Raw genomic sequence first — 22,901 nt, 5'->3', positions numbered from 1 at the left:
ACGTATAAGCATATAGTACTGTACTGTAATCAAAGAACCATCTTTTCTTTCCTTAGTATAAACTAATACTTTATTCACTTTTTTAGATATTAAAGGAAATAATTCGCTAAAATTATTATCACAGTGAATGACAGGACGTGAAATCTGTTATGATTTATTTTTACAACTTAAACAGCTCAGAGGATAAATAATTTCGAATTTTATTTTCTGACTTATTTGACTTTCGAAAATTTAGATGCTGCTTTATTTTTCCATAGCGAATTTTATTATTTCTTCTATATAATTGATATCTTTTAAACACTTATTCAGTGATTCTAGTCCAGGTTCAAAGTCAAAGGACGGGAAAACTATGCATTTTTCGAGGATAACTTGTTGAAACTAATTTAAAGTATTTAAAAATATGTATATCCAGAAGTAAAAAAAAATCTCTAGCTAAAAAAATTAAGTGGCTTATAATGAAAGAAGGTCAGTCCCCTTTTTTTTTCAACAAAAAAGTGATCGGAAACAAACCCCTAATCACCACCCTCATTAAAATTTGTCATTGACCTGATTTGGTTTTCTTGATTTATGTATTGTGAATAGGTTCTAGATGTTTGATTGGCTTAGAATGATTGGTTTTAAAAAAAATTGAGTTAAAAGCGAATAACGAAGTTTTTGTAATTTTGTAAAATGCCTTTTCTTCAGAATAGATAGATTAGAATCAGAGATACAAAAAAATATTCTAATATGCAATTGTAGCTTATTTAATTCCCAAGAAAATAGTTAGCAAAATTTTTTTATGATGAAAATTGAGTGACCTATTGACAATTAAAACTTGTAATATCATGCAAGAACCACCTTTACCAACCCTTTCAATGCCACCTCTTTTTGTGACAGAATTTTAAAAAGATTTAATATTAGTAACCTTATAGATCTTGTAAAAAGCTACAAAATTCTTATTTAACACACTTTATAAGAAAAAAAAAACTTACGGATAAAAAATCAATATATTTTTTTGAAAAACAAGGAGAAATCCAATTTGAAGCATAATAATGTAAGTTAGCGGTGTTTGTAGTCATTGGCCTTATTTATTATTGTTTATTTATGTATTATTATTATAAGTTTGACTGGCTTAGAATGATTAGTTTTTAAAAAACTGAAGTTTAAAGCGAATAACGAATGTTTGCAATTTGGTAAAAAATGCCATTTTCTTCAGAATAGAAAGGTAAGCATCACAGATACGAAAAAATGTTTAAACAAAATTGTAGGCAATTTAATACCAAGAACATCGTTTGATAAAATGTGTTCTACGGCAAAAATTGAGTGAATCGTAAATGAGTATACCATCAAAAAACATTGATTTTTTAGATATAAAACTAACACTTTCGATAGCGAATAAATCAAAAATTACTATTTTGTCAAAAAAATGTATAGAACATTTTTTCTTAGAATGAATGCTTTTATTAACGTTTGGGGTCAAAATATAATAAAAACCACCCCCAAGGTAAAATCGCCTGTCGGTATCATATAGATTTTGATCCATGGACTATACACTACTTATTCTCAAATTTCCAAGCAAATTGAACCATTCTGTAAAAATTGCGAGGTGAAAAGCTTTGGTTCCTGGACTAATACTATTATTTGGGAGATGCATATTTAATCTTTGATTTATTTTTTTTACTAAATTATTTAAATATTCACTTTAAAAGCATTGTTCCTCGCTAAGATATTTGTACACATACGGTCAACACTAATTTAATTCAATATTTTGATATTTGGTGGAATTAAATCGTATCTAAAAGGTACAAGAGTTTTAATAAAAGTTCAAAACACGTAAGATTCATTCACGGTTGACCGATTTTCCCATAAAATAATTAATCAGCAACGATTACAATATTAACTGATCGAATTAAAAAATTAAAACGATCAGCCCACACCGACACCAACTACGTGGGTTGGAAGTGCTCGTAAAAAGAGTAAATCCATCGAACTTCGTTTCATAATTTCATAATTCTCGCATTGTTGGAACTTTCTTTGGTCATTTTTAATGCACCCACTTAGTTTCTGCAATAGTGCAAAACTACATGCTGCAGAGTTTTCATTCAGGACCGGGATAATTTTGTTAGATTTTTGGAACAGGCGAAAATTTTATAAAAATATAAAGCGATACAATGCAATAAAAATATATAAAAACCACTAAATAAATACACTTAATAGTTATTTATGAAACAGTTCGTGAAGTATGCTTTTTGCGAACCCACGCGCTTTTAGAGCACGAGCGACAACGAAGCAAGTGCTATAAATCGCGTAAGTTCGCAAAAAGTACTTCACGCACAGTTTCATACCATATTTTATCTACGATAAACAAATACAAAAAGCTGTAACTCTTTGTCACTGGAATTCATTTCTATTCTACAATTTTTAGAACTTTGACATTTATAAATTCTAACGACATTCAAACCACAAAGCTGCAAAACTTTTGTTGTAATTCATTGCTCATATTGTCATAACCATGACAACGCGAAAGTTAAGGATTGTCACCATGACAACTCGAAAGTTAAAAACAGTGCAAAGAAGTAAATCCCCTTTAGAATACATTGTTACTTCATGCACACTTTAAATCCTTCACGCACTGCTATCTACAATGACAGTTTTCACAAACTAAAAACTTATACATAATATGACATAGAGTAGATAAATCTATTTTATATACTCTATGTCATATTATGTATAAGTTTTTAGTTTGTGAAAACTGTCATTATAGCTAAAATAGATTTATCTATTTTTAATAGATTTATCTTGTCATATTATGTACATATAAGTTTTTAGTTTGTGAAAACTGTCATTATAGAGAGCAGTGCGTGAAGGATTTAAAGTGTGCGTGAGTAACAATGTATTTTAAATGGGATTTAATTAAGATAATTCTTAACTTTCGCGTTGTCATGGTGATGACAATATGAGCAATGAATTACAACAAAAGTTTTGACAGTTTTGTGTTTTAACTTAGTTAGAATTTTTAAATGTCAAAGTTCTAAAAATTGTAGAATAGAAATGAATTCCAGTGACGAAGAGTCACAGCTTTTTTTATTTGTTTATCGTAGATAAAATATTTTATGAAACTGTGCGTGTAGTACTTTTTGCAAACTTACGCGATTTATAGCACTCGCTCCGTTGTCGCTCGTGCTCTAAAAATATCGTGCGTTCGCAAACATAATTCACGAACTGTTTCATAAATAACTATTTCTACAACCGTGTTAAAAATGCAATTTTTAGCACTCCATAGGAGCGTTAAAAATGCTACTTTAAAGCACTAGTGCTTTAAAAATTTTAATGCACTGCAGTTAAAAGTGAATTGTCAAGTTGTGAAACGTCAAAATATTTATATTTCATTTATTAACATTAATTATTAATAGTATAACTTGCGCAATTTGAAAAAAGTGGTTTAAAAATTTATTTAAAATTTAAGTTAAACTGTATTATTGCATTTTTAACACGTTTGTAGAAGAAACTAGTAAAATTTGTTAGAATATACAACAATAAAAGTAGATGTTATTATGTTTTTCCCTTAGCTACCCTGGATTGTTTTTGTAATGGATTCGGAGATGGATTCTTAATGGTCTTGGTGTATGGTGAGGCGTCGATTTCAAGAAGTGTTGCTGGCTAAATGGGGGCAGAGTTCCCAAAGGCCATAAAAAAGCCCATAAGGAAAAATTTTCCGGTAGGTGGCTGTATACCATTAATTACAAAAATTAAAGGAAAATATCTTCTGTGTAAAAGGTATATTAGTTTGAAAACCCCAATAAAGGGCTATATTAAAATACAGAACGTTTTCGCTCTAAAGAGAGCATCATCAGTGTTCTAAGCAAGCTCTACATGCTAAGCCACCAAAAATACATGGGTTAAAACCCTTAAAATGCCGACCAAATGTCTTACATTGGTATATTATTTATTAATCCCTGGCGATGCGTGAAATTTAAAACGTATACCTCAAGGCACCATATGACTATACCACGAGCATGTGGGTGGTTGAGTTGATTTCTCTGTCTTCACAAAGAGAGTTCTACCTTTTACGGGTCATAGGTTTTATGGTTTCAGCAATTAACAAAAATATTGTATTTTATAATTTCATAACGTTTATAGAAAAAATATTGTACGATATACGTGTTAAAAAGTACATTTTTAAGGCACTCATGTGAATTGCAGAATTCGCTTTGCTCATTCTGCAAAATTTCAGATGCGTGCCTTAAAATAATTGTACTTTTAACACTTATATCATAAATAAATATTATCGCCAACCGTCACTAAAGTCATTCATTATTCCTACTCATTTGCCCTCATTTGCGGCAGTAAAGTAGCACTTTATTGTACTGAAAGAAGAATTTTACTTTACCTGCCGCGATTAATCGGGATTGAATGTAAGTGGTCGATGGCAGTAATCGATTATTTATTTGAGTAACTTACAATTTATTTACTTTAGTTATTTAAAAATATTGTACACAATTTGCGATATTATCAATTAAATTTATGTCAAAAAGTGAACTTATGTAGTATTTTGCAATTATATTCATATAAAATAAATTAAAACTTTAATTTAATAATCGATAACTATCGATTAAAAATCAAAAGCAACCATCTTGCAAAAGTTATCTGTCATCATTGTCATGAAATTATTATGACGTTTAAAATTTAAAAGTTCTTAAATTGTAAATTGTAAGCACCTAAGTGTTAAAACCAATATAAAATGCAATAAAATTTTGTATGCACCACATCAGTAAAGATTCTTTATCGAACTCGTCTGTTATTCTCCTTGCTCGCTACGCTCGCTCGGCTCATATTATCAGACTCGTTCGATAAAGAGGAACTTTACTGACTTGGTACCTACATAAATAACTATTACAGGTCAGAAAAAAATAGTACGGGATCCGAATCTAGGTCGACATTCACCCATCTGTTTACCGGAGGAAACATTTTTTATTAAATTTCATACATAGAAAAATATGATTTGCATGGTTTGCCTATAAAAATATGGTCATAGCTATCCTTAAGGGATGCGTAGGGTTTAAAATCAACGTTTCAAGCACATTTTTGTGAATTTAAAATCCATAGAATTAAAAAAAAATCTAAAGAAAATATTTTACGGTGGCAAATTTTTAAAGACACAAGTGGCAAAAATAATTTTGCGGAGGACATCAGAACTCATCATTGAATCATGTGAATCAAATAATTCAAAAAGATTTTATTATTTTATGAATTTGTTGAGGTAGCACTGTAAAGCTTTTATAGTTTTAACGATTTTTGACTTTTTGACTTCACTCATAAGACAAAACAACAATTTTTTTGCAGAAGGGTGAAACTCAACGTGTTTATTATTACTGCTACACAGAAAATGAGCATAAAACAAAACAAATCTCGAAAACTTTACCTCAACGAAATGTCTAAAGAAAATATATATCTACAAAATTTCAGGTGGACTGGTCGAGCAATTTTTGAGTTACAATATGCTTTTGAAATACCGCCTTTGAGAAGTGCAGTTTTGAGAAAAACACGTTTAAAGTTTTATCAATTTTATTTTCAATTGTTTTTGTGTTTGTCAAATCGTAAAGTGATGCATACCAGAATATGTTTTTGAACCACGCAGTAATTTACAAAAGAGAATGGGAACAGCTGTTGAAGGTTTCTCGAAGCTGCAAAGTGAGTCGAAGGTAGTGCCTGCACCGATCTATTTACCAATCAAAATATATATCAAAACAAAGATTTTTTAAGAATCTGAAATATTATTATATAATTAAATTTTATTAACAAACGCGATGATATGGTCTTGAATATTCCTACCTTCGACTCACTTTGCAGCAGGTTTGTGCTAGCGTGCCCTCGAGTTTTAATGATTTTTGACTTTTTGGTCTCTCAAAAGTCAACGCAATGAAATTTTTTGTCAAAAAGGGTTTAGATCGACATATTGAAACCTTTAAGCTTTTAAACCTTAATAAAATGTGATTGGTAAACAAATGGGTGAAACTTGCTAAAACAAGTAAATAAACATTTTTTGAGATTTTCGATATTTTAATATACACATCAAAATAGTCTTGGAGACACCTATATTAATAGCTAAAATAAATTTATAGTTTTAATCTTTTTTGTTGTTTTGTCAAATATTTTACCAAATTGAACGGTAATGCTGATAAGAAAGGCTATAAAAAATTAACAAGCATTCAATATGCGTTTTTTGTCTATAAGATAAAAAGTAATGTTTCTTTATTGGTACTTGATTTATTTACAGGCGTTGCGAGATCGCACTCTAACTGCATCACAATTACAAATGATGCTGAAAATGATTTTAAGTGATGATATAAATGGATTACAATACCTTTTAAATGCCATTGACACAGTGGGAAAAGAGTTTGGCCTAAATATAAACTGTTCACAAAAACAAAATACATGGTGTTTAGCCGTTTGGCCCATCAAGATTCACGGTTATATGTTGATGGTCATATAATTTAAAGAATACCCAGTTTTAAATATCTTGGTTGCCATATTACTGAACAGCTAGATCCAGATAAAGAGATAAAATGTAGAATCGAGATAGCCCGCACGACATTTTTAAAAATGAGGTCATTCTTCTGTAATGATATCGTGCAACTTCAACTTCGAAAGCGCATGATTAAATGCTACATTTGGTCAGTCCTCTTGTATGGTGTCGAAGCATGGACATTACAAATATCCACCATTAACCGTTTGGAGGCCGTTGAAATGTGGCTGCACAGACGTATACTGAAAATACCATGGACGGCTATGCTGACAAATGTGGCAGTCTTTAAGAGAGCAAATGCTACCCGCGAGCTGCTTGATAATGTCAAATATAGAAAGATGGCCTATTTTGCACACGTAGTAAGGGGAGACCGGTATAATATTCTTCAACTTATTATGATGGGTAAAATCGAAGGACGCAGAGGAATTGGTAGAAAGCAGGCTTCTTTGTTGAAGAATATCCGGGAGTGGAAAGGAATAAAGAAAGCAGAACATCTATTTAGAATAGCTCGAGACAGAGACAGTTTCGCAATGTTAATCGCCAACGTTAAGGGGACTTGATAGGGCACGTTAAGAAGAAAAAGCTGAAAAAGACCAATCAGGTGTTTTAGGTGACCAATTCATTAGAAATAAACTGCATGAAGTAGGGATAAATGCTCGAAGACCTGTGAGAGTGCCTGTGTTATCCAGAGAAAATTGCGCTCATCGACTTCAGTGGGCACAACAAAACGCAAATTGGGTTAGACGTGAGTGGGCTTCTACTTTGTTTACAGATGAGTCACGATTTGGATTTTCACCAGATATAAGACGGATAAGAATTTGGAGACGTTCGAGAAATGCTGAATGATTGACCACGGTGTAGGAGGTACATAGACAGCAAGGCGGCACTATAATGGTAAGGGGTAGCATCACTCTTGGTGGGAAAACCAATTTCTTTTGTCTGAAACGATTTCTAAATGCAACAGACTACCGCCATATTATTACTCTCGAACCTATTGTTGTAGCTTTGCAAGACAAGCTGGTACCCAATTAATGCACGACAATGCGCGTCCGCATACTACTGGGGTTGTGAAAATATACCTCGAAGATAATGAAATTGAGGTTTTACCATGGCGCACAAAATCGCTAGTTTTAAACCCAATAGAGCATGTATGGAGCATATTGGGCCGACGCAGTTTAAAACAAAATATTGTTTTCAATACAAAACAGCAACTCTTTGAGGGCCTTTTAATGGAGTGGAACAGGATACCGCAGCAAAATCATCTGACCATGAGTTTGCCTAACAGATGTAAGACAGTAATCAACAACCGTGGAGGTCATACACTATAGTGACTTAACTAAACCTAAACACTAGTTTGTTGGGAGTTTAAAAGAAACAAAAAATTAGTTTCTTATTTTTGCTTTGTTACCATTTTTTGACTTATGCAGTTTTCTTTTAATTTTCTTAAGAGCTTTTGCGATAATTTTATGAAGAAATGTTTACTTTATATTAGGACATTTGTTTATAACTTTTTTTATTATTTGAAATTAATTATTATTTTGAAGTCCTTCTGTAATCTCGCGTTGGGTCTCCAAGGTTATTTGGTCCCCTAGATTATTTTAAAGTGTGTACTTTAAATGAAATTAACATAACTTCAAGAATGCTCTCTGAAAATTTCAGATTGTTCAGATTAAAATTACCGGAATACACTATGTTGAATATCCCTACCTTCAACTCGTTGTGTTGAAGATTCGCCGCCATCGCGCTTGAGCGTAGTGGGAAACGATCAACAGCTGTTCCTATACTTTTTGTAAATAACTCCGCGATTCAGAAACATACTATCGTGTGCATTACTTTAGGATTTGACAGACAAAAAAAAATTGAAAATAAAAGTTGACAAAACTTTAAACGACGGGTCTTTCTCAAAACTGCGTTCTTCAAAGGCGGTAGACATTGTAACTCAAAAACTACTTGACCGATCTACCTGAAATTTTATATATATTTTGTTAGACATTTCTTGAGGTAACGATTTTGAAATATTTCTTGTTTTATGCTTATTTCTTGTTTAAAAATAATAAATATATTGATTTTCACCCTTTTTGCAAAAACATTTGTTGTTTTGATTTCTGAGTGATAACAAAAAGTCAAAAACCATTAAAACTAAAAAAAAAACTCGACAGCGTTACTAGGGGAGTGCATTTAGATTTTCACTTCGGAAAAAATCAAACAAGATAAAACTTTTTGTAATTTCATTAAGAAATGTTTAATAAACAACATATCAAAAAGTTCTACTCGAGAAGTGGGTGCTTCATTTTTTATTAAACAAATGAACAGCGAAGTTGGATGTTTTTTTAAATAACTCCGAAAATATAATTTTTAGAAAAAAACTGACTTGACCATTGAAAAATTCAGAAAATTTTACAAAAAAAACCTTATATAAAGATTTTTCTAAAATTAAATCTCTAGCTTCTGTAATTTTTTATTTATAACGCTAAAGTCACCCTTCTCACACACATTGGCGCACTGTAAACTAGCGTTGGAAGAAGTGCACAATTGAGTTTTTTTAATGTAATTCTTTAACTAATGGATCAAAAGAAATTTTACAAATTGGACATGAAAGAAAATGAAATAAGCTATCTTATGGTTGTAATAAAAAGAAATAAAGTGTATGGACATAAGTACGGTGTGGGCGGAAAGTGAGCCTTACATGAATTTTGTTTAAAAATGATTTAAAAATGTGTAACTAATACAATTTTACTTATAAAACTCTCAAATTTGCACAACTTACTTCTTAATCATCTTACTAAACGATGTTTCATTAAAAAAAAATCTCAAAAATTTAATTCAAATAATACGCTGTCTCAAAAAATGTAATTTTTGAAAACTTCGTAGTTTTTAGAATTCCCACCACTTTAAGACGGTATTACTGAAGTTTGAATGAATCTAATACAATTTGTTTGATATTTTTTTAAGGCTTAGGATGTAATATTTAAAAAACACTTCATTATTTTAGTTTAAAAATGAAATAAACAATTTATTTTTGAGAAAACTAAGAAAGATAACAAAAATGTAATACAAAAACCGAAAATTACCAGCTGAAAAAATGTATATACAGAGTGATCAAAACTTTTTTCTGTAAAACTTACCTAAAATATATTTAATAATAGGCTTCAACAATAATAAATGTTCAACAAAAAAAATTTTTTTAGCTCTTACATAAACTTTATACAGTATGTCTGCGTAACTTGGAACCTATAACTTTTTTAATATCAGTTTTACGAAAAAAAGTTATTCTTTTTAAAATACTCTGCATCGTATATAACATAAGACGCAACCATCAAAAATCAAATTTTGTTAATTTTGTACGAGGTATGTCAAAAAATATGAATTTCACTCAAGAGTAAAGTACCTTTATATTTCACAATATCGAAAATTTTTATAAAGAAAAGTTGTTTGGAATTAAAAACTATTTTCCAATATGTAGTTATATCCTTCTAATCGAACATTTGTTTTTTTTTTAATATTCTTTCAAATTAATTATACCCATCATTAAATTTTCACTTATTATTTATGATAACTGCTTTATTATAAATTTTATGAAGAAAGTTATTCATCATAAATAGCTATGCATGGTCTAACACTTAATATGCAAATATAAAATATTATATTTTATCAATATTATACGAGGTAGTACGTAAACAAATTATATTTCGCGCAATAAATATGTACCTTTATAGTTCACAATATTTCGATTAGAAGAGTGTAATTGCATATTGACACATGTTTTTTAGTTCTGAACAACTTTCCATAATAACAATTTTCAGTATTATGAAAAATATAGGTATTTTACTCCTAACTGAAATTTTTATTTATTGACATATCTTGTACAAAATTGATAAAAATTGATATTTTATGATTGCATTTAAAGTTTTAGAATATGCAGACCTTTTTACTAAGAATAACTTTTTTATTTATGATCCCATAGCAACAATTTTTTGAGTATTGAAGAAATAGATTTTGAATAATCTGTTCTTTCTTTCTAATACATTTTAATTTTTAATAATATTGTGAAGATTATTTGTTTATCTTTGTTTAAGAATGAAATTCCATATTTGTTTGATTGGATTCTACTTGTTTTTCATTTAAATATCCGCCACATTGGATCCGCCATTTTGAAATTTAAATTTTTAATCTTTAATTCAGATTCAACAACCTGTTAAAAATAAAGACAATAAATATTTTAGAAAAATGTTATTTTTTATGTTCTTTTTAGGAAATCCGCATTTTGGATCCGCCATTTTATAGTTAATGTTAACATTTAAGTTAGGTTTATCAAAGCTCTCAAAAATAAATATATGTAGAAATAAATACAGTTTTTAAAGAAATTATGATTTTACAACTATTTTTTAAGCTATCCGCCGTTTTGGATCCGCCATTTTATAATTTAAATTATCAAAATTTGATTCAGGTTCAGCAACCTCTCAAAAATATCCACATATATGTAAACAAACACGTTTTATAAAAAAAATTCGAATTTTACAACTGCTTTTGAAGGAATTTTAGGAAAAAATCCGCCATTTTGAATCCGCCATTTTGAATTTGCAAATTGTAATGTCAGATTCGGCTTCAGCATAATCAAAACTAAAATAAAAATATTTTTATCAAAATACAATGTTGAATTCACCCATAATCTTAACATTATTTATACAAAACCATTGTTATTGTTTAAACAATTAATAAACAATTAGCGGCGAAATTTGTGAGTAGAACTTTTATCTTAACATATTTATAAACTAACAAAAAAAGTTTTAGAAAAATATAACCTTGTTTGATTTTTTCCGAAACATTGTATCTTTATACAACTCCCCTATACCACTAGAAACTCATTTTGTTTCACATCATACAATGATCAGTTCTAATATCCACCATAAATCCATTGTTTTTGAGGTGTTTTTGGAGATTTGGTTAATATCTCTAAAATATCTCTATATATCTCTATATAGTAGAGGCAAAAATATGCTTTAAATGTTAATTTCATACTCTACACCCCCATAAGGATTGTGTGGGTTAAGCTATGACCATATTTTGATAGGCAACCCATGTAATTCGTATTTGTCTATGTATAAAAGTTAATAAAAAAATATGTTTCATCCGGTAAACAGATAAGTGAAGGTCGACCTAGTTTCGGATCTCACTATAAATAATATATCAAAATAAACCTCTTTTTAGAATACCCAAAATACTAAGGTCCAGTTGCACCAACAAATAAACGATTGATTTGGATTGCATGTTTATTTTAAAATATAATTGTCAAAAAACTGTCAAAGTAAAAACAGAAATTTTAACGATTTTCCCAAAAAATATTAACTTTTAACCCTTTTCGAAAGAAAAGAAAAGTGTTCTGTTATATTTGATGGTAAAAAATTTAATATTTTTCAGGAGAATTGTTTAAATTTCTGTTTTTGATTGACAGTTTTTTGGTTTTTTGACAATTATTATATTTTAAAATAAACGGGCAATCCAAATCAAAAAATCAAACGTTTATTTTTTGGTGCAACTGGACATAAAAGTGTCATAATAGTTATTTATCTACTATGTCATATTATGTATAAGTTTTTAGTTTGTGAAAACTGTCATTATAGATAGCAGTTCGTGAAGGGTTTAAAGTGTGTGTGAAGTAACAATGTATTTTAAATGGGATTTACTTTTTCGCACACTTTCAATGGATTTTTTGGCACACTTTCATATAATCAAATATCCTTAACTTTCGCGTTGTAATGGTGATGACAATATGAGCAATGACTTACAACAAAATTTTTGACAGTTTTGTGGTTTGAAAGTAGTTAGGATTTTTAAATGTCAAAGTTCTAAAAATTGTAGAATAGAAATAAATTTCAGTGACGAAGAGTTACAGTTTTTTTATTTGTTTATCGTAGAAAAATATTGTATGAAACTGTGCGTGAATTACTTTTTGCGAACTTACACGATGTATAGCACTCGCTCCGTTGTCGCTCGTGCTCTAAAAATCGGGTGCGTTCGCAAAAAGCATACTTCACAACATTGACATTTAAAAATCCTAACTACTTTCAAACCACAAAACTGTCAAAAATTTGTTGTAAGTCATTGCTCATATTGTCATCACCATGACAACGCGAAAGTTAAGGATATTTGATTATATGAAAGTGTGCCAAAAAACCCATTGAAAGTGTGCGAAAAAGTAAATCCCATTTATAATACATTGTTACTTCACGCACACTTTAAATGCTTCACTCACTGCTATATATAGTGACAGTTTTCACAAACTAAAAACTTATACATATTATGACATAGAGTAGATAAAAGTTATTAAAAAATAGTATAATTATTAAATAGGATTTAATACAAACTAAAACTAATAGTACGGGATTCGAATCAAGGTCGACCTTCACCCATCTGTTTATCGGTTGAAACATTTTTTAATTAAATTTCATATATAAACAAATACGTCTGGCATTTCTTTCCTAAATATTTTTATAGCTCTCCTTAAGAGGGCGGCGTAGTGTTTGAAATTATCATTTTGCGTACATTTTTGTGACTTCAATATGATTTTATTAGCTTATTATATGAGTTTCTGTGAAGCTCTTTTCTGAGCCTCAAAAGCTTGATTAATGGAAACGGCTATTGCACTTAACGTTTCTTAATTTGCTTTATATTAACATCTAACTTTTATTAACTTTGCTTAAAAGTTTGTTGTTCTTAGAAACCTTCTGTAATAATAACACCGATTTTACGGCAAAAAAATATGTGAAATTCTTAAAAAAGTGGTATTGTAACTCTACATACATCAGGAACTGTAATGTAAACAACAGTGTGATACGTGATGGTATAAGCTGAGGAAAAGTTATAAAATATTATGCATTGAGAAAACTACAAAAAATATAAAAGCTGACGCACTAAAAATATAAAATGTGGAAATTTTTTAAATCGCTCTCCTGTATTAAACAAAAGTGAGTTACAATGTTCTTCATATGAGATGTCGATATAGAAGGTGACGTATATTATAATAATAATTTGTCAAAATATTTCGTTAAGTATTTCAAATTTTTAAGTTAAAATTATTGTAATTACAAACGCCCTTATTAAAAGGAGTCCTGATCTGAGTCTTTTACGCCTAGTGTCTCTTAAATCAGCGTGGGTCCCATTCTGTCTGTCACAGCACGTCGGAGTACTTTCTTCTCTAGTAGGTATGTAACGTTTTCTTGATTCATCTCCAGGAAGTACTAGGAGGATCTTTTTGCCATAAATATAATTTTAGTCGCGTATAAGCAGCTGGTTTAATACAGCCAACAACTAAAAGTATACACTGCTAAATTTAGAATATTAATAAAAATAACCAAAGAAGCAAGAAGTTTTTATTATAATTTTGAAAGAAAATCGATAATGAGATATAAAATATAAAGATATTAATTAATTAGTATCTGCTATATTGCATACAGGCTGAAGAAGAAGAAGAAGAAGAAGAAGAAGAAAAAGAAGAGGATATTGCATACAAATGACGAAGAGCATAGTGAGAAATAAAAAAAATTAGTATTTATTGATTGAGGTAATCTTCAGTAAAGCGTTGGAAAAGATTCCTAATAGTATAAACATAAAAATATAATCTTAATAGCAGACCCGCACATAAGGCTGTAAAAGCAAATAGTAATAAGTAATTATAATAGCAAATAGTAACAGTATAGTATAGTTGATCCAAAAGATGGCATAACCCAGACATCCAAAGTGAAAGTTATCCTTCAACACCAAATTGTTCTATATGGTCCACACAATGTCCAGAAAAAAGTCACACCATTTTGAGCGTCGGGTTTGGGGGGGAGAGGGGGGAGAAATCGGTAAATTCGTAGTTTTTTAAGTTTTTCTTAAATATGTCTAAAACTATGCGGTTTAGCATGAACAACCTTCTATACAAAATTGCTCTACATTAAATTTGAAATAAAAAAAGGCCTATGCATAATCTTTCTAAAATGAATGGTTCCAAAGTTACGGAGGTAGTATAGTATACCTGGTCCAAAAAAAGGCCTAACCCAAACATCCAAAGTAAAAGTTTTCCTCCAACACCAAAATGTTCTATATGGTCCACATATTGTTCAGTAAAAAGTTACACCATTTTGAGCGTCCGGTTTGGGAGGGAGATGGGAGAGAAGCCGGTAAATTAGTAGTTTTTATAAAATCCACGAGGAAAATAAACTTCCTGTAGCTGGCTGTATACCATAAATTACAGTTTTTTATCTTAAAACATTCAAATTAATCTTTAACGTTGTGGCTGAAGTAATATTACAACTATGTTACATTGACAGTTCTTGATGTCATTTTGGGTTGCTCTTGAATCCACTTGTCAGTTGGCCATTGAAATCCAATATGTGAGGTTTCCTCCAAAAAAAGTTCCAACCACGTGGGGAGAGTCCTGTGTTGCCCTGGGTAACATCCAGGTTTATCTATAACATCCGATGAATTTTATATAAATATGTAAAATAACTTTATGATTTACATTTAAAGGGTTTTTACCCTATACATTTTGGTGGCTCAGGCATGCAAATTTTGAAAGTATGGCCTCTTGTTCTTGAAAACCTCTGTCAATTTTAACTTTTACCTCATTTAATTAGGTTATACTTAATTTTAGGGCTTTTAAACACTGATGATGGATTCCTTAATCCGAAAACGTTTTGTATTGTCACCCTTATTTAGGGTATTTTAATATATAAATTTTACAAAAAACTTGGTATTTTAGTTTTTTTAAGTTTTTCGTCAATATTTTTAAAACTATGCTTTAGCGTAAATAATGTTATATACAAAAATGTTCCACATGGAATTTAAAACAAAAAATGTTTTATACGTAATTGTTATAAAATCAACGGTTCCAGAGTTACGGAGGGTGAAAAGTCGAGGTTTTCGATACTTTTTATATTTTTTTAGGCAATATTTATGATATAACTATACCAAAAACCCAGACATCCAAAGTGAAAGTTATCCTCCAACACCAAATTGTTCTATATGGTCCACATAATGTTCAGAAAAAAGTCACACTATTTTGAGCGTCGGGTTTGGGGGGGGGGAGAGGGGGGAGAAATCGATAAATATAAAAAGTATCGAAAACCTCCACTTTTCACCCTCCGTAACTCTGGAACCGTTGATTTTATAACAATTATGTATAGAACCTTTTTGGTTTTACATTTTATGTAGAATACTTTTCTATAGAACATTCCTTACGCTAAAGCATAGTTTTAGAAATATCGACGAAAAACGTAAAAAAACTACTAATTTACCGACTTCTCCCCCATCTCCCTCCCAAACCGGACGCTCAAAATGGTGTAACTTTTTACTTAACAATATGTGGACCATATAGAACAATTTGATGTTGAAGGAAAACTTTTACTTTGGATGTCTGTGTTAGGACTTTTTTTGGACCAATTATACTATACTACCTCCGTAACTTTGGAACCGTTCATTTTAGAAGGGTTATGCATAGGGCTTTTTTATTTAAAATGTAATGTAGAACAATTTTGTATAGAAGGTTGTTCATGCTAAACCGCTTAGTTTTAGAAATATTGACGAAAAACCTAAAAAACTACGAATTTGAAAATTTCTCCCCCCTCTCCCCCCCAAACCCGACGCTCAAAATGGTGTGACTTTTTTCTGAACATTATGTGGACCATACAGAACAATTTGGTGTTGGAAGATAACTTTCACTTTGGATGTCTGGGTTTGGGTCTAACTACACCATACTATAATACGAAAAAATGGGAACCTTCTCTCGATCACAGAAGATTTGAATGTCTATCAAATGGTAAAATCTTGGAACAAGTAAAAAAAATGAAGAATCTGGGTTGCGGGATAAACGATCGTATTTGGATCCGAATCTGTAGAAGGAAAATGCGAAGTTGGCAGGAGAAACTCTCTTGGATTCGAAATATACAACATTGAACGTGTTTGATTTATAAAGAACTACTAAGAACTTCAGTCAATAGTGAAAAATTTACCAAAGTTATTGCAAACATTTTTGAATTGAATAGCGCACTATAAGAAGAGAGAGAATTTTTGTGCCAATCGCTAAAACTGATCAATTATGCAACGAGCAATAAAACAGAGCTATTCTTTCACTTTTCACTTTCCCTAAGTCACAAAAAAGTTGTCAGATATTGTATGATGTGCCACATATTTTTATTTAAGAAACAATTCCATGACGTCATAGTGTGTATCAGCTATGTACAAAAATAAGTGAGTTTCATTATTATTCGAGCAATTGGAAAAATAGATTACTTATTTAACTGTTAACCAAAATATTCGAAGACTACCAGGTCACTAGATGTGTTTCTTCTTTTTTTACATGTCGCCATTAAATATGAAACGATACCACTTATAACTTTTGTTAAAAATCGCACAAAAATATAGGAGCATTTTTAGTGAATGAATGATTTTGTATATCTGTGATTTTTGTCGACATTTCCGTTTTTGATATAATGTGCTTTATGCTCCTTTATCCTGACACATAGTGGTCCTGTGGTTTCTCTCACATAGAAATTATTGGATTCAGAGGGTATTAGATGCAGTTCTGTGACCTCTCTAGTTTCTTCTTAGGTGTATTTTGGCCAGAATAAATCTCAGTGTATTGTGGGTGAAACCACAGGACTACTTAGCACAGAATAAAAGAGCATGAGACATACTTCAAAACAGAGACTTCGACAAATCATAGATAAACAGACATGCCCGGAACAATGAACATAGAATATAGTGGAAAGATGAATCAATAGTAATAAAAGAGAAAGACATGAACAAGAAAATAATCAAATAAGAAAATGCCATCTTAGTTAATGAAGAAAAATGTTGCTTAAATCAATCAACAGAACGTAGCAGGATCTCGTAGCCAAAACTAAAAGAAGAAGTCAGCAATAACTATACCAACATAAACGGATTAATAGACATTCGGAGACATATCGTCTATAATTATTATACTTAACACTTATGTGTACAACACACAATACATTATAAAATATAATAAATAAACACATAATACACAAACGCATAACATACAAATAAGTAATATGTAATCAGAATTTGATATTATCTTGATGCTAAAATATAAAAACACCACATTTAGAATTTTCAACTAAAGCATGGGTATTATTTGTCTACAAGATGGAATCCAAATTAAGTCACTCGCCAGTTTGAAAAAACAACCGCTCAAACAATTTTCAGCATTAAAAATATTTTTAATAAAAAAATATGAAAAAAAATTTTTTAAGAAACGCTTTTCTTTAGTTACGAGTGACTAAAATTAAAAATATAAAAAAAATCAACTAAAAAGCAAAAAATAAAAGAAATTTAAAAAATCTAACACATTCGTCAAAGAAAAGCGTGGCGCGTCTTCATTGAATAAATGGTTTTCGCCCCACGCTTTTCTTTAACGAATGTGTTAGTACTTTTCAATTTTTTTTATTTTTTGCTTTTTAGTTGCTTTTTTTATATTTTTAATTTTAGTCACTCGTAACTAAAGAAAAGCGTTTCTTAAAATTTTTTTTTCATATATTTTATTTTTTACTTTTAGTCTTACACTTTTCAAACCTTAAAATATATCGTCATGTTTATTAAAATATGTATAAAATATATGATGTACTAACATGAAAAGTAGGCGGAATCGACAAACAATTTGAAACTTTATTGTTTATTTATGAAGCATAACGTAAGCAATTAACCTAAAAAGTGAAATTATGTATAGTTCATGTCATTAGCTACAATCAGTAAAAGTTTCAAGTTTTTACATAGTAAAAAACAAGAAAATTTAAGCATTTTCCATTCATTTTCTTTTATTTAAACAATTAATAGACATAAAAAAATTGTTTTTATTGACTATTCGTGTATTGTTCCCGCGAATGCATATGTCTGCGAATTTTCATTCATTTGCATTGGGGAAAAGGCAGTCAAATTAACGTCTAAAGATTTGATGCAAACTATTGAACTAAATAAAAGCGTTTAACAAGATGTCAAACTTGGAGCGTAATCCCAAATATTCATAATATTATTTTAAAATCGACTACCTTCTTCCTGTACTGTCACTGTCACTTCAAGTAGTTCCTTACAAACTTTTGACACTTGGCAGACATCGTTGGTCCAAGATGGTTGGTTAAGGTTCTCGTTTAGAGTTCCACCATGTTCCCAGAGGTTATCTATTAATATCGGCGTTTCGCCTTTTAAATTTGACTACACTATATAGATTGAATTATAATTACAACCATTGTTTGGTTCTGGGGCTAGTTAACAAGTATATCGCACACCTAGATCTAAAGAGAGTTAAGTCAAAAATATGTGAAATTGAGTTAAGCTCACCATTTAATTCCCTGTACGGATAGCTATCGTTCAATATAAGAGATTTAAAAATATATGCAAAATTCAACGCTAGATGGCACTTAGAGTCTCTTTTGTTGAACGAGCGAGCCTGATCCCACCGCGCATAAATGGGAACAATGCTAGATACAACCAGAATTACAAGCGAAGTGCAAGTGTCCTCCGTAAAAAGTATGGAGTTATTTTGAGTTATACCTGTTTAGTTGAAATTTGAAGCAGTATTATTTTGAGTTGTCACCTTTTAAATGGTTAGTGCTAACTACAAGGATACAACAATTTGAGTTAAACTTGTATCGCTGGCAAGGTAAGTAAAAATTTTATTTTTATTTTTAGTTGTTACCCTACTTTTGAAACATTTTCGATATTGTAGTTGTGTCTGTCTTGCTGAGTCATATTTGATACTTCCTTTTTTCTGTAAAATCTTATCAAAATTAAACTTATTTCGTTATTGACGATTCGAGTTTGTAGGTCGTAGTATAGTTTAATGTTTATCTTACCATTAACAATATTGGTTTCTCTTTTACTGCCAATTTTTCAAGTTGGATCCCTTTAGATGGTTTCTGACAAATTAATCTTTAGATGTTTTTATTAAGAGTAAGATTAAGATGTTTTTGTGGGCTTTCCAAATTGATTTGTGGCACATGACTCTGTAAGTTAGTAAAATAAACATTGTATATTTCAGGAAAACAATGAATCGCCGGCGATTGTTAGTAAGTATGGTAGAAGAAGAGTATAAATAAAATATCACTCCTATAACTTCTAGTCAACATGCAACCGTGGAAGATAACTTGAAGATGTCATCAAGTGATAAAGTTCCATCCAAAGAAACTCATGCTGTTTTGACACCGGTTAATACATCTATCTCTAGCACATCTAAACAGCTAGCAGCCCCGGACTATTGTATTTCACTTATTTGGAGGGATGAAAGTGATATTGACAACTAAGATAAAGATCCTAATTTGCAATTGTTAAACAAAAATGCGCACCCACCTAAGGTCGTACCTTCATAATCATCGGTAACTTGATCCAGCAGGAGCAGCAGCTCCAGTGCATCGGATACCGAGGATGATAGTGACAAAGTTGGCCCAGAAGGTGTTATGGTTCCTGAAACTGCTACTGAGATTGAGATAGATAAACTACCCTGTCAAAATCTAAAACACTAATTCTAGCAAGAATGGTTGGACCACCCTGTGGAGAAAAATGTCGCCTAAAATGCAAAGATAAAGTGGACAAGGTGTCAAGGCAACAGGACTTTGATGAGTATTGGGCACTCGGTGATCTTGGAAAGCAAAAAGAATTCTAAGTACGCCACTCATATCAAATAAAGTCTAAATATCGGTACTTAAGTACACACAATTTTAGAGCTCTCAACAATCCATTTTACTTTGAGATTAATGGATCCAAAATACAAATATGCAAGGCATTTTTTAAATAAACTCTTGATTTGAGCAATAAAGCGATAAAGATCATATTCGAAGAAAACATAATTAGGCATTATTCAAGCCGATTTAAGAAGAAAACAATAATCATTATCCAACCAAAAAGTCACTCCGTTCTAACTAAATGAACAACGCCTCTTCAAAAGAGAGGCAACTACAAACTTAATTCATCAACACAGGCTTAACTCAAATTAGTATTAACAAATATAAATATATTAATAAGCAAAAGGGAAATAATTCAAAACTATCGACTTTTAGCCTTAAAACGTGTATTAAACATTGAAGGACTTCAACATAATATTCTGGTGTATAAATAAAGCAAACCATAAAAATAAAACACTCCCGGGGTGCACATGGACACCGAAAACAGTTTTTCGTGTTTTTTGAAAAAGTGCTTTTTTGACTTAACTCTCTTTAGATCTAGGTGTGCGATATATGAGTATGTTATCATAACCACAATTTTTTAACTTTCAAAATTTCAACAATCTTTTCAATTTTAATAGTGGGATTGCTTATTCTATTTTAGATTTACTGATGATGGATTGATAGGTCTGAAAACGTTCTGAATGAACATGTTTTATTCAATCCATTGGGATTTTTTAAGATTTTAGTAAATTATTACCTATTACATAGAAGTAGTTTTACTTCATGTTAGAGTGTGTTTAACTAATAGGTATGGTATGCAGCCAACCCAGGGAACTACCCTTTTTTAGTTTAGTATACATAATACTTTACTTATATTGTTCTGAAGTTATTTCTTGGTGGCATTTATGTAATTTATTATTCTAACTGAGAAATAAGCCTCAATATAGCTTCAAAAAATATGTTACTGAAATTTCGACTTCCACCTCGCACGTCGTTATCAAAATAGAGTAATATTTTATATTGTGATAACGGTGTCCGAGGTGAAAGTCGATACATCAGAAAAATCATTTTTTAAGTTAAATTGTGGCTTATTTCCCAGTTAAGATATTAAATTAACTTATACATTCCACAAGCAAACAGTTCGAGAATTTTTAATACATTTGAACTCACATTTTCATCTTTTTTAAACGCTTTTTAAAGGCTTTTATTTAGTTCAATAGTTTGCATCAAATCATTAGACGTTAATTTGACTGACTTTTCTTCAATGCAAATAAATGAAAATTTGCAGACATATGAATTCGCGGGAACAATACACGAATAGTCAATAAAAAATATTGTTTATGTTTATTAATTGTTTAAATAAGAAAAAAACGATTTTAATGGAAAATTCTTAAATTCTCTTGTTTTTTACAATGTAAAAACTTTATTACGTATTGTAAGTTATGATATGAACTATACATAATTTTACTTTTTACGTTAATTGTTTACGTTATGCTTCATAAACAAACAATAAAGTTTCAAATTTTGAAAGCTCATAGTTTTGTTTATATATATAAATCGGCGTTTATTCGTGTCAAACTTCAATACGATACGAAACAAAACTTCAACAAAAACTCGAATTCAAAAAATTCGTGTTTTTATCGTACTATTAGAAAAATCACCGGTAGAGACGTTTTCTGCTACAATTAACATTACAATTCGTTTTGTCGTATTAATTAATTAAACGCTTTTTTTTAGTTCAATCGTTTGCGTCAAATATTTGGACGTTAATTTAACTGCCTTTTCTTCAATGCAAACGACTAAAAATAAACAGACATATGCATTCGCGGGAACAATACACGAATAGGCAATAAAACATTTTTTGTTTATTAATTGTTTAAATAAAAAAACGATTTTAACGGAAAATGCTTAAATTCTCTTGTTTTTTTTTAGAATGAAGAAAATTGAAATTTTTAAAGATTGTAGCTAATTATATGAACTATACATAATTTCACTTTTTACGTTAATTGTTTACGTTATGCTTCATAAATAAACAATAAAGTTTCAAATTTCTTGCCGATTCCGACTGCTTTTCATGTTTGTACATCATAATGTGTTTTATACATATTTTAATAAACATGACGATATATTTTAATGTTTGAAAAGTGTAAGACTAAAAAGTAAAAAATAAAAAAATATGAAAAAAAATATTTTTAAGAAACGCTTTGCTTTAGTTGCGAATGATTAAAATTAAACATATTATAAAAAAATCAACTAAAAAGAAAAAATAAAAAAAATTGAAAAATCTAACACATTCGTTAAAGAAAAGCGTGGTGCGAAAACCGTTTATTGGATGAAGACGCGCCACGCTTTTCTTTGACGAATGTGTTAGATTTTTCCAATTTTTTTATTTTTCTTTTTAGTTGATTTTTTTATATGTTTAATTTTAGTCATTCCTAACTAAAGAAAAGCGTTTCTTAACAAACATTTTCTTTTTTCATAATTTTTTATTAATTTTATATTAAAAACATTTATTAATTATCTAAAAAACTCTTAACTCTATTAATATTAACAATTACATGAATTTCGTGTACCTACTCTTTGTTATCATTTTGTCTTCTCTCATTTCTTGAGCTAATTATATTTCCCCCATAATTTTATAGTCGGGGCTGATTATCGGAGAATAGGCCATTTTTGGGAAAAGCTATTTACCAGCAATTTTGTTGCTGCAATCGAAGCTTATGATTATATATACTAAT

This window comes from Diabrotica virgifera, chromosome 6, assembly GCF_917563875.1.
Source record: "Diabrotica virgifera virgifera chromosome 6, PGI_DIABVI_V3a".
In the NCBI taxonomy this organism is placed as follows: Eukaryota; Metazoa; Arthropoda; class Insecta; order Coleoptera; family Chrysomelidae; genus Diabrotica; species Diabrotica virgifera.
The sequence above is the reverse complement of the archived record's forward strand: the minus strand, read 5'-3'. Positions refer to the sequence as shown.